The sequence below is a fragment of the Myxocyprinus asiaticus genome, chromosome 29 (genome assembly GCF_019703515.2).
Source record: "Myxocyprinus asiaticus isolate MX2 ecotype Aquarium Trade chromosome 29, UBuf_Myxa_2, whole genome shotgun sequence".
In the NCBI taxonomy this organism is placed as follows: Eukaryota; Metazoa; Chordata; class Actinopteri; order Cypriniformes; family Catostomidae; genus Myxocyprinus; species Myxocyprinus asiaticus.
This window is the reverse complement of record NC_059372.1, coordinates 45,498,710-45,510,304: the sequence shown is the minus strand read 5'-3', so window position 1 is coordinate 45,510,304 and position 11,595 is coordinate 45,498,710. Positions and strand designations below refer to the sequence as shown.

General features: G+C 39.9%; 1 protein-coding gene across 1 annotated transcript in view; it reads left to right on the top strand.

Moving 5' to 3' along the window:
* The first annotated feature begins 1,933 nt into the window (after positions 1–1,933).
* Positions 1,934–11,595, top strand: part of LOC127419665 (uncharacterized) — a 54,598-nt gene continuing 44,936 nt past the window's right edge. The window contains exon 1 of the mRNA XM_051661233.1: positions 1,934–2,391. The gene's annotated coding sequence lies outside the window, so the exon portion shown is untranslated. The remainder of the gene's footprint in view (positions 2,392–11,595) is intronic.

Genomic DNA, 11,595 nt, shown 5'->3' with positions numbered 1-11,595 from the left:
GAGGGGAAAGCATACGGTCGAAGTTTCGGCGACATAAGTCTAGAGAGAAGAGAAAATGAATATTAGCGACATTTTGAAACAATAATGTGACCAACAGCATACATTTATCTAAGAATAAAGAGGGCTGCAAAGAGGGCTTCCTGGGAAATACAGCTTTAAAAACAATGTGAACAACAGCATAAAATTATCTGAAAAATTAGAGCTTTAGCTCTGCACTGCAAACGGAAATGCAGTAGAAAATGGACTTGCAATCATTATTCACTTGTGGCCATTCACTACTTAGGAGTACTGTATGACCGCCACCTGCTGTACAATACACGTCTTGCATGAGTGATGTATCTGCATTGCAAGAGTTTGAGGAGATACTCCATACTACCCCCAGAAAATCAGAGAGAGAGAGAGAGCGAGAGAGAGCGAGAGACCGCTGAAGTGCCGCTAAGAGGAAACACCTGTGCGCTAGAATGAGATTTAAACAGTCAAGCGTGTGGGAATAAAATGCAGACAGTTGAGATGAAAGGACCGGTGCACGGCCATATGAAGTGGTAGCACTGGTATATGGCAAAGCAGTGGCCGGTTTTGCGGAGGCAGCCTCAACGCAATATGATATGCTTCGGCGAGTAATGATTAAAAAAGGAAGAAAGGCAGGGTAGAAAACCACAGTTAAAGTGGCAGCCGCCATTATCACGGTGTATGCAAATAGTGAGCTGCTACGGCAGCTTTCGTTGAATAAAAGAATGATTTTGATAAAATAGCTTATCTGATAAGGAGGACGAATGCTTCACTCGGAGTAATAGGACATCGCATGGATCTGTCATGGGTGGGTGGGGTCAAATGCCGGAAATAGCTGAGATCGAAGAGAGGCAAGCAGATGCTTATATACTCTGGCTGTTAATTGAAAGATTGGATGGGCTCGCTCCTCCCGAACTTACGTTTAGGAACTTCATTTCATGATCACAGAGGCATAGTTCTATGTTCACAGAGTGAAGGCAGGATCTTGAAGATTTATGAATGAAGTACTCTTGTTTTAAAGTCTCCACCCTCTGCTTCAAATTGTTATAACATTCCCTGAACATTTTAAAATACTGATGATAACTTATGGCAATTCTATAACCTGTAAATACACTTCGCTAGCTAATTAGACTTTGACATCAACACCATAGATATCCATATAGGACCACTAGTTCCAAGACAAAATTTTCAAGATGACTGCACGCTAGTTTCTCTGGCGCATAAGGTTGCCAGACCTCTAGTTGCCAGACCTTTGCTGAAGTCATTGGTCTGGCAACACGAGACGATGCATAACCCATGCTATCTGCACTCACATTTTCTTCGGAAAATGTTAAAACCTTTTTCTTTATTTAATTGAGATAAATATTTTAAATACAATCAGAGTTGCATAGCAAATACAGCATGTGGCAAATTTATTAAACAGTAAAATCTCTAAAATGTTAGGACAAACATTACAACAGCATCATTCATGTGTTAATACTGAGGAGTAAAATGACTTATTTAAAGCTGATTGCCTCCTTAAATAATAGTGTGTAGCTTACTATTCACAGGACTAAACTAAACTAATGACTTACCTGCATGACAGCACTTCTCCATATGAACATACCGAACACTAATTGAGGTGGTAGTAAACTACAATACTTTTTTTTGTGATACTGCGTTTAAATTGTACACAGTCAGATAAGTATTTTAAAAGATAGTTGTAGTTTAAATGCACACAAGCTGCAGTCTGGCTCATGTGGCCCTGCAGCTAATGGCGTGAGCTGCAGCCTGGCAGCATGTGCTGCAGCAGCCAATCAGAGCAGCCTGTGGCTGCGATGAGAGAAGGAAGTGACCAATGGGGTGTGGGCAGTGCCTGTACATTCCCCAGCTCCTAAGAGGTTAATGAGCAAAGCTGCTCGGCTTCCTGCCAGCTCAGAGACGCTCCCACAATGAGAAAGACCTGTATCACGACAGGAGTGAGTCTAATTATACACCCACTGAGAGAGAGAGAGAGAGAGAGAGAGAGAGAGAGAGAGAGAGAGAAGGAAGAAATAGGTGGGGGTCACAAAGGGCGAGTGAGCTGAGGTGTGAGAAGGCAAGTGTGTGTGTGCGTGTGTGTGTGATGCCAAAGAGAGCAGTGAGCTTTAGACCTACAGAGAGAGCGAGAGAGAGAGAGAGAGAGAGAGAGAGAGAGCGAGCTCACAGTGGGGAAAACTGTGAGACAGGGAAAAGACAGCAGATAAAGCAAAAGACAGAGAAGGTGAGACAAGATAAGACAAGAGAGAGAGAAAGAGCGTGACTCTACAGCATCACGCTGGATGTTCCTGTCTGCTGCAAGACTGCTACTTTCCCATGATCACTCATTGCTGCATGTGTCGCCATAAAAAGACACCCAGTGAGGTAGGACACTTCTGAGTGCATATGTGTGTGTGTTCATGACGACAAGTGTGACAGAATGAGTGTTGTAGGGATAAATGTATGTTTGAGATGTATTAGACACTGTGTGGGTATTCTAGTGGGTATTTCAGCAATGCCATGACTAGAAATGTGTGAGTCAGTGTGTGTGTGTGTGTGTGTGTGTGTGTGTGTGTGTGTGTGTGTGTGTGTGTGTGAGTGTGTTCCTCAAAGTCTCTCGCCAGCTTTATATGTAAAGCAAAGACATTCTTTTAGTGTACTAGAATTAGAGAATACGGCTGAAACTAAATACAGAAATGAAAACATTAAGCAATAGTGGTAACATGTTACAATTAGACTGTATAAGATAACATAGTTGACACAATAGTTAACATGAACTAACAATGAAATACAAATACTAATATGTTTGTTTACATTAAAATATGTTTACGTTAGGTAATGCATAATGAACTACAATGAACAATAATATATTTATAAATTAAAAAGGTAACACTTTTCAATAAGGTTTTATTTGTTAACTACATTAGTAATCAAGAACTAACAATAAACTACTTGTACAGCAATCTTAGTTAATATTAATTTTAACATATAAGAATGAGCCACGTGATGCCATGCGAAGGGCAGACGTGTGAGATACAGCTCTGCACACTTTGCAATTTTTTTTAAATTATTTTCTTGATATAATCCGGTGAAATTTATTACACCCAGTTACACATTTGCTGTTTGAGGTAAACATGGCAAAGAAGTCAAAATCCTCGGGCTCTGGAGACATTAAAAGACACTTACGGGTTCAAGATGAAAGCCCAGACAGGCCTGTGGACCGGGGGGACTGGATTTGGATGGCGCGGCGGGAGAAGGAATCCAGCGTCAACTGTCCAACATGTTGGTGATGTTGACGAGGGTACTGCGGACTTGGAGGATCTCGCTGAAATATGTCGATCGATTACGGCGATGGAAAAAAGTCACAAGAGTTAGTCACAAGAGTGACAGATGTTGAGAAACAAATCGATTATTTGGAGTCATCAGAGAGGGAATTAGCCGCTAATCCGCCCGTGACCAAAGTTGATTTGGAACATGTTCTTGAAAAGCTTGAAGATCTTGAGAATAGAAGCCGCAGGAATAACATTCAAATTGTTGGAATTCCTGAGCATGAGGAGGGCAGAGATATGGTGAAATTCCTAGACGAGCTTTTCCCGAGTCTGCTCAACATAACAGGCCACAAGCTGGAAATCGAGTGAGCTCACAGAGTCCCAGCTCAAAGATCTGCTGAGGGAGAAAGGCCCCGATCGATTCTGGCCAAATTTTTGAGATCATCCAATAAAGATCTCGTGTTGCACCAGGCGAGGACCAAAGGAAAGCTTTCTTGGAAGAATCACAATATTTTCTTGTTCCCGGACTTTGCGAACTCGACAAGAGAGAAACGCGATCGGTTTAAGGAACTCTTACATCAGCAGAAGATCACTTTTGCTCTGATGTTTCCGGTCAAACTGAGAATAAACACCAAGGATGGCAGCAAAGACATTTACATGTCCCAATCAGGCAATGTCTTTTATTGAAGCAATGGGTGAGTAACCATTGGGTGTTTTTCTTGTGAGTGGATTGACTCACTGTACATACTCTGGCTTTCGGAGGAAGCTTACAATGAAGTGCCCGGGCAGATTGAGAATAGACACTACGGATGACCACAAAATAGCTACATGCCCACACAAAGGATGTCTTTTATAAAGTTGGCGGACTGTGTAAATCATGGGATATACTTTTATGTGGCCTCCGAGTGAATTGACTCTTGACCATCCGAGGAACCGGGATGTGTGTTTCGTTTCCTTTTGTGCTGGTTCCGCCTAGCGGTTGGAGCTTGTTTTGTTAAATAACACTACTTCGAGACAGTTATGGATGAATCTGTCAGTTCCTTGTGTTTATGCCTCCTGTTGGCTGGAGTATGATTTGTGGAGTATTTTCATGGGACTTTGGAATGATTATGTCATCTGCTGCACTCATCAGCTGGCTCACTGAATATTTGTTTGTCTGTCCGAGAAAAATGAACGGCTTTATATCGGCTGGAATTTGTTTTGTGAAGGAACACACCTTCAAGACAGTTCTGTGAATGAGTCTACACGTTCTTTGTGTTTATTCTGCTTATTGGCTGGGGTTTGTTTTACAAAATATTTGATGTTATGTAATTTTGCCTTACAAATTTGTGAGGCAGAACTGAGCAATCCGATGGCAAAGTTGTTGCGGGGGCTCTCGTAGGCTTATATGGACTCTTTGAGTTTAAAGGGATTGACGCTGGTTGGCCCTTTCGTGCGCGGGATAAATGCGCACGTTTTTCTTTTTTCTGTTTGTTTTGTTCGGGGTTTTATTGTTGCGTTAATGTTGAAATGTGGTCTTCATAATTTTGTTTTTGGCACACAATTAATTTGTTCTATTATATCAAAATGTCAAATGTTAATATGAGTGTACTATCTCTCTCCATATGGAATGTGAATGGGTTGGGGCACCCCATAAAAAGAAGGAAGGTTATTTCTTTTCTTAAACATAAGAAACATGATATTGTGTTTCTTCAAGAAATGCATCTTTCCCCGCAGGAAGCTGAAAAATTTGGGAAGATATCTTAAGATACACTATATTGCCAAAAGTATTCGCTCACCCATCCAAATAATTGAATTCAGGTGTTCCAATCACTTCCATGGCCACAGGTGTATAAAATGAAGCACCTAGGCATGCAGACTGCTTCTACAAACATTTGTGAAAGAATGGGCCGCTCTCAGGAGCTCAGTGAATTCCAGCATGGTACTGTGATAGGATGCCACCTGTGCAACAAGTCCAGTCATGAAATTTCCTCGCTACTAAATATTCCACAGTCAACTGTCAGTGGTATTATAACAAAGTGGCAGCGATTGGAAATGACAGCAACTCAGCCACGCAGTGGTAGGCCACATAAAATGACAGAGCGGGGTCAGCGGATGCTGAGGCGCATAGTGCGCAGAGGTCGCCAACTTTCTGCAGAGTCAATCGCTACAGACCTCCAAAGTTCATGTGGCCTTCAGATTAGCTCAAGAACAGTGCGTAGAGAGCTTCATGGAATGGGTTTCCATGGCCGAGCAGCTGCATCCAAGCCATACATCACCAAGTGCAATGCAAAGCGTTGGATGCAATGGTGTAAAGCACGCCGCCACTGGACTCTAGAGTAGTGGAGATGCGTTCTCTGGAGTGACAAATCACGCTTCTCCATCCGGCAATCTGATGGATGAGTCTGGGTTTGGTGGTTGCCAGGAGAACGGTACTTGTCTGACTGCACTGTGCCAACTGTGAAGTTTGGTGGAGGGGGGATTATGGTGTGGGGTTGTTTTTCAGGAGCTGGGCTTGGCCCCTTAGTTCCAGTGAAAGGAACTCTGAATGTTTCAGCATACCAAGAGATTTTGGACAATTCCATGCTCCCAACTTTGTGGGAACAGTTTGGGGATGGCCCCTTCCTGTTCCAACATGACTGCGCACCAGTGCACAAAGCAAGGTCCATAAAGACATGGATGAGCGAGTTTGGTGTGGAAGAACTTGACTGACCTGCACAGAGTCCTGACCTCAACCCGATAGAGCACCTTTGGGATGAATTAGAGCGAAGACTGCGAGCCAGGCCTTCTCGTCCAACATCAGTGTCTGACCTCACAAATGCGCTTCTGGAAGAATGGTCAAAAATTCCCATAAACACACTCCTAAACCTTGTGGAAAGCCTTCCCAGAAGAGTTGAAGCTGTTATAGCTGCAAAGGGTGGGCCGAAGTCATATTAAACCCTATGGATTAAGAATGGGATGTCACTTAAATTCATATGCGTCTAAAGGCAGATGAGCGAATACTTTTGGCAATATAGTGTATTTTCCTAAACTGAAGACTAAGCAAAAAAACTCTCTTGATTCTGAGATAACCTTGGAGGAGCTTGACGAGGTAATTAAGTCCCTACCTACTGGCAAGGCTCCGGGGCCAGATGGTTTTGCCGCAGAATTTTTTAGATCCTATGCTACAGAACTGGCTTCACTTTTGTTAGAAGTTTATACTGAATCATTAAAGAATGGAAAGCTTCCTCCAACCATAACACAAGCCCGGATCAGTCTGATTCTTAAAAAGGACAAAGATCCAAGTGAGTGTAAAAGTTACCGTCCAATCTCCCTGATCCAACTAGATTTAAAAATTTTGTCCAAAATTTTGGCTAACCGATTAAGTAAGGTTATGACATCTCTTGTACATATAGATCAGGTGGGGTTTATTCGGGCTGCAGCTCTACTGATAACATCAGGCGTCTCATCAATATCATGTGGTCAGTAGCGAATGATCAGTCTCCAGTCGCTGCCATCTCACTTGATGCCGAAAAGGCGTTTGATATGGTAGAATGGGATTATCTTTTTAAGATTTTGGAAATGTATGGGTTCGGGAGTACATTTATTGGTTGGATTAAGTTACTTTATAGACACCCTGTAGCAGCAGTACAAACAAATGGATTAATTTCAGATTATTTTACTCTGGATAGGGGCACTCGGCAGGGTTGCCCTCTTTCCCCATTATTGTTCTGTCTTGCCCTGGAACCATTAGCAACCGCGATAAGAAAGGAGGTGTGATTTTCCAGGGGTGATTGCAGGAGGTGTGGTGCATAAACTTGTGCTTTACGCAGATTATATTTTATTATTTGTCTCTGAACCTATTAGATCTATGCCTTCTCTCCACAGAATTATTCATTCCTTTTCCAAGTTCTCAGGATACAAATTCAATTGGTCTAAATCCGAAGCTATGGCTCTGACAGCGTACTGTCCAGTAATGGCTTTCCAGCCGGGTGCCTTCCAGTGGCCCAAACAGGGCATTAATTATTTGGGGATTTTATTCCCAGCAAATTTGTCTGATTTAGTTAGTGTTAATTTTGACCCTTTAATAAAAAGGTTTTCGAGCGATGTGGGCAGATGGGCTTCATTACATTTATCGATGATTGGGAAGGTTAATGTTATTAAAATGAACTGTATTCCAAAATTTAACTACCTGCTACAATCTCTCCCTGTAGATGTCCCCCTCTCTTATTTCAAGCAATTAGATAGCATAGTGAAGTCCTTCATTTGGAATGGTAAACCTCCCAGATTGAATTTTAATAAGTTACATAGGCCGATAGACAAAGGTGGGCTAGGCCTACCCAATATTTTTATGTGTTTATATGCATATGTATTTAATTAATATAAATTAAACCCGTTAATCTAGATGTTACCATGTGAAGCAGCCATATCACCCTGTAGCTCAAGACTGGTTGCCCACTGAAGCTATGCAGGGTTGAGCCTGGTTAGTACCTGGATGGGAGACCTCTTGGGGAAAACCAAGGTTGCTGCTGGAAGAGGTTTTAGGAAGGCCAGCAAGGGGTGCTCACCATGATATGCAGTATGCTGAATCAGCAATGTTTGATATTATATAGTCTTTTCATCTTACAGTTTCCTGAACGCACTGGCATTGGAACCATGTGGTGCCATTTTTAGCTCTTTTTGTGTGAGTTTAATCTAAGAATCAGTTTATTCATGATGTCAAGTTGGCTCTCACTGAAGTATTCTTGTTTTAAAATCTCCCCGCTCTGCTTCCAGTTGTTATGACACCTCCTAAACACTTTAAACTCATGATAACTTTAGGCAATTCTACAACCTGTAAATCCACTTCGCTAGCAAATATACTATAGTTGACATTAACTCTATAGATATTTATATAGAAAATGCTAGAATGGAAGTTCAAAGACAAACATTTTAAGACGGCTGCACACTAGTTTCGCTGGTGCATAAGGTTAATTGACTTAATAGCAAAACAACTCATTTCAAAAAGTAAACATTTGTCATTCAACAACCACTTGTATATCTAAAATCTGCCTAGTAAAACCTTCCTGCGCATGCAATTGTTTATTTATTTAGAGTCAGGAAATTTTCCTGCATTTTGAAAGCCTGAACGAGTATATCTTTAGGGTTGTCCCGATACCATTTTTTTTGAGAACGAGTACCGATACTTCCTTTTCTGTACTCGCCAATACCAATACATGTTCCCGTTCAAGTTGGTCACAACGTTGCGTCATTTGCTTATGCTATGGGAAACTCCTTCCAGGAGTGAAGATCTCTAAAGCCCTTAAATATCATGGCAATTTATTGGCAGATGCCACTTAATGTTCCACCCCCGATGCATGTGTCACCGCGAGTATATAAACCAGAGCACTGTGCCATTTTATGTGAATTTTCAGAACTTTTATCAGCAACTGACACAGCGTCTGGTTTTACATTATTGTGTATGCAATGCAGTACTGTCAATTGTGTGAAATCACTCTGAGATCCCATGTTTCAATTCATCAATGTTTTTCATGTCACACGTGACCGAGACCAAAACTTTAGATCAGATTTTTTATATAGTGTTAGTTGAGTGAAGTCTGTAAAAGTAAACTTTGTAATATAGTAAACTTTTGTTTCATTCATGAAACATGAGCAGATAAAATTTTGCAAAGCCGTTTTGACGTAAATTCTGATTCATGAAAGTTTTTGTATTTTTACAACGTTAGTTGGTATGAACAAAATTTACACATGCTCCTGATCACATGTAAATTGTGCATAAGACATCTGAATGTGTTGTGTTCTTGTGTCAGGCAAACTGCTATGATTGCTAATTTTGATAGAAATGAAATGAAATAAGTAATGGAAAAAAAAAAAAATCCTTTTAAACCATAGCCTAGACTTATTTAGAAAAGTTTCTTTGCTGCTTGCATACATTTTTCAAAGTATTTTTAAGTAGTTTTTTCCATGGTCAAAGATCTTCTTCAGATTCTTCCAGTTACAAGTATATCACTGTTACCATCATGAAGTTTCACAAATGATGATGGCGATGCAACTGAACCAGAGAAGGTTAATGGTGGTGGACATCCTCCTCCCGTTGTGAAACAAACATGTTTTACACTCATGTCAAACCATTTTTATTGACTTCTTAAACTGTTTGATTTACAAAAGATGATAGCAAAAACATTTCTTTCTTTGAGACACTATTATACTTGCTTCATCAAAATTTTACGATGTGAATGCACTTTATAAACACTATTTCATTACTGTTCCACATAAATGTTAACAGCATTTACTAGGGTCTGGTGCCTTCCTTATATGGCATTTTCATGGGCTTGGTTTATGATAATTGTGAATTAACATGCACATGCTCCCTATTTACCAGTGATTGAAATTTATTAACATACACACCTTTTACTAACAAATCTGGGGAGTACAAAGCATTTGTAAATCTGGTGAAAAGTTTTCGGGAAGGTCCATTTATCCGCAAATTACTCTGAATTTACTCATATATTTACGGAAGTTCCATGAATGAGCCCCATTATGTTTATATTAAGGGTATACGTATTTTATATCGGAATACATTTTTTTTATTTTTTTTTTATTTTTTTTTATTTTTTTTTTTGGGTTTAATGTGAAAAAGCTGAAGTTTGAAGAGTATGAATATAGTGTATGGTTTTGGATATTGGCTTTTCTCCATTAAATTGGAAAGTTCCTTTGCTGGTCTGTGATTCTCGGGTGGCTGCTGTCTCTTTAAGATGTCTATTTTTACAGGAGTGTTCAAACACACACACACACACACACACACACACACACACACACTGTGACACACATGCATGAGGAGGAGGAAGTAGAGAATAGGAGCAAGTCAGTGGGTGTGTAATTGGAATAATTCTGCTAGTTTGTGCTAGTTTATGACAGATGAAGCTGTGAAGTGTCTGCAGGTTACTTAAGAATTCAGTCTATGGGTTAATTAAAAGCTCAGACTGTAGGTTAGTTAACAGTTCAGTCTGTGGGTTGGTTAAAGGAATAGTTCATCCAAAAATTATAATTCTCTCATCATTTACTCACCCTCATGTTGTTCGAAACCTTCCAAACCTGTATGACTTTCATTTGTCTTTTTTACTTTTCGTCATCTATTTTGAAGAATGTCTGAGCTGTTTTTTTTTTTTTTGTTGTTGTTTGTTTTTCATTCAGTGTGTGTCAATGGGGATCAAAACTTTCAGGCTCTAAGAAGGACATAATGGCTGCGTAAAGGTAATCCATATGACTTGAGTGGTTTAATCCATTTCTTCTGAAGTGATACAATAGCTTTGGGTGAGAAACAGACAAAAAAAAAGACCTTATTCACTATATGCCCTAGCTTTCCCAGGATTGCTGGACATTTTATCAAATCAAATGTAGGCCTTTTTACGACCCATTTATGACCTGAACAAATAAAATTAATACTGTACACTCACCAGACACTTTATTAGGTACACCCGTACATCTACTTACTCATGCAATTATCTAATCAGCCAACTGTGTGGCAGCAGTGTAATGTATAAAATCAATTCAGATATGGGTCAGGAGCTTCAGTTAATGTTCACATCAACCATCAGAATGGGGGAAAAATTTGATCTCAGTGATTTAGACTGTGACATGATTGTTGATGCCAGATGGGCTGGTTTGAGTATTTCTGTAACTGCTGATATCCTGGGATTTTCACACACAACAGCCTCTAGAGTGTATAGAGAATGGTGCAAAAAAAAAATAAAAAAAATATCAAGCCTGGCACCAACAATCATGCCAAGGTCCAAATCACTGACAACACATTTTATATATATACTGTGTATACACACTGTGTGTGTGTATATATATATATTTGTCAAACCCATCTCCAGTGTAATTGGGTTGTTTCATGGGAGAGGTTACTGCATCTCTAACTAAGTTTACAATAATGAAAACACCCTCACGATTGAGGCGATACCCTTTTAAAGGGCCAATGTCAATATTATAAAATGTATAATATTATATTATTAAAGTTTTTCTCAATCGATTTGGCACATTTACTAAAACAAACTTACAGTTGTCAAAACTCTAAGTACAATTCTCACATCACGTGGTACATTCAGCACACCACTCTATGTGACCTGCAAAAGGTAATCAATAAAAATCCATAAATGAATAAATCATTGTCATCAAAACAAAAGGTTCCTTTATCATTGCTTAGACCAAGACAGTCAAAATGCAAAGACATCTTGTCAAATGACAGTGTACTCTGAAAGTGTGATAGTTACCCACTACGTAATATTTTCCAATTGCTAACATTGTATATGTAGGCAGCTGAATAGTATTGATGTCAAAAAGTTATGGCACACACACT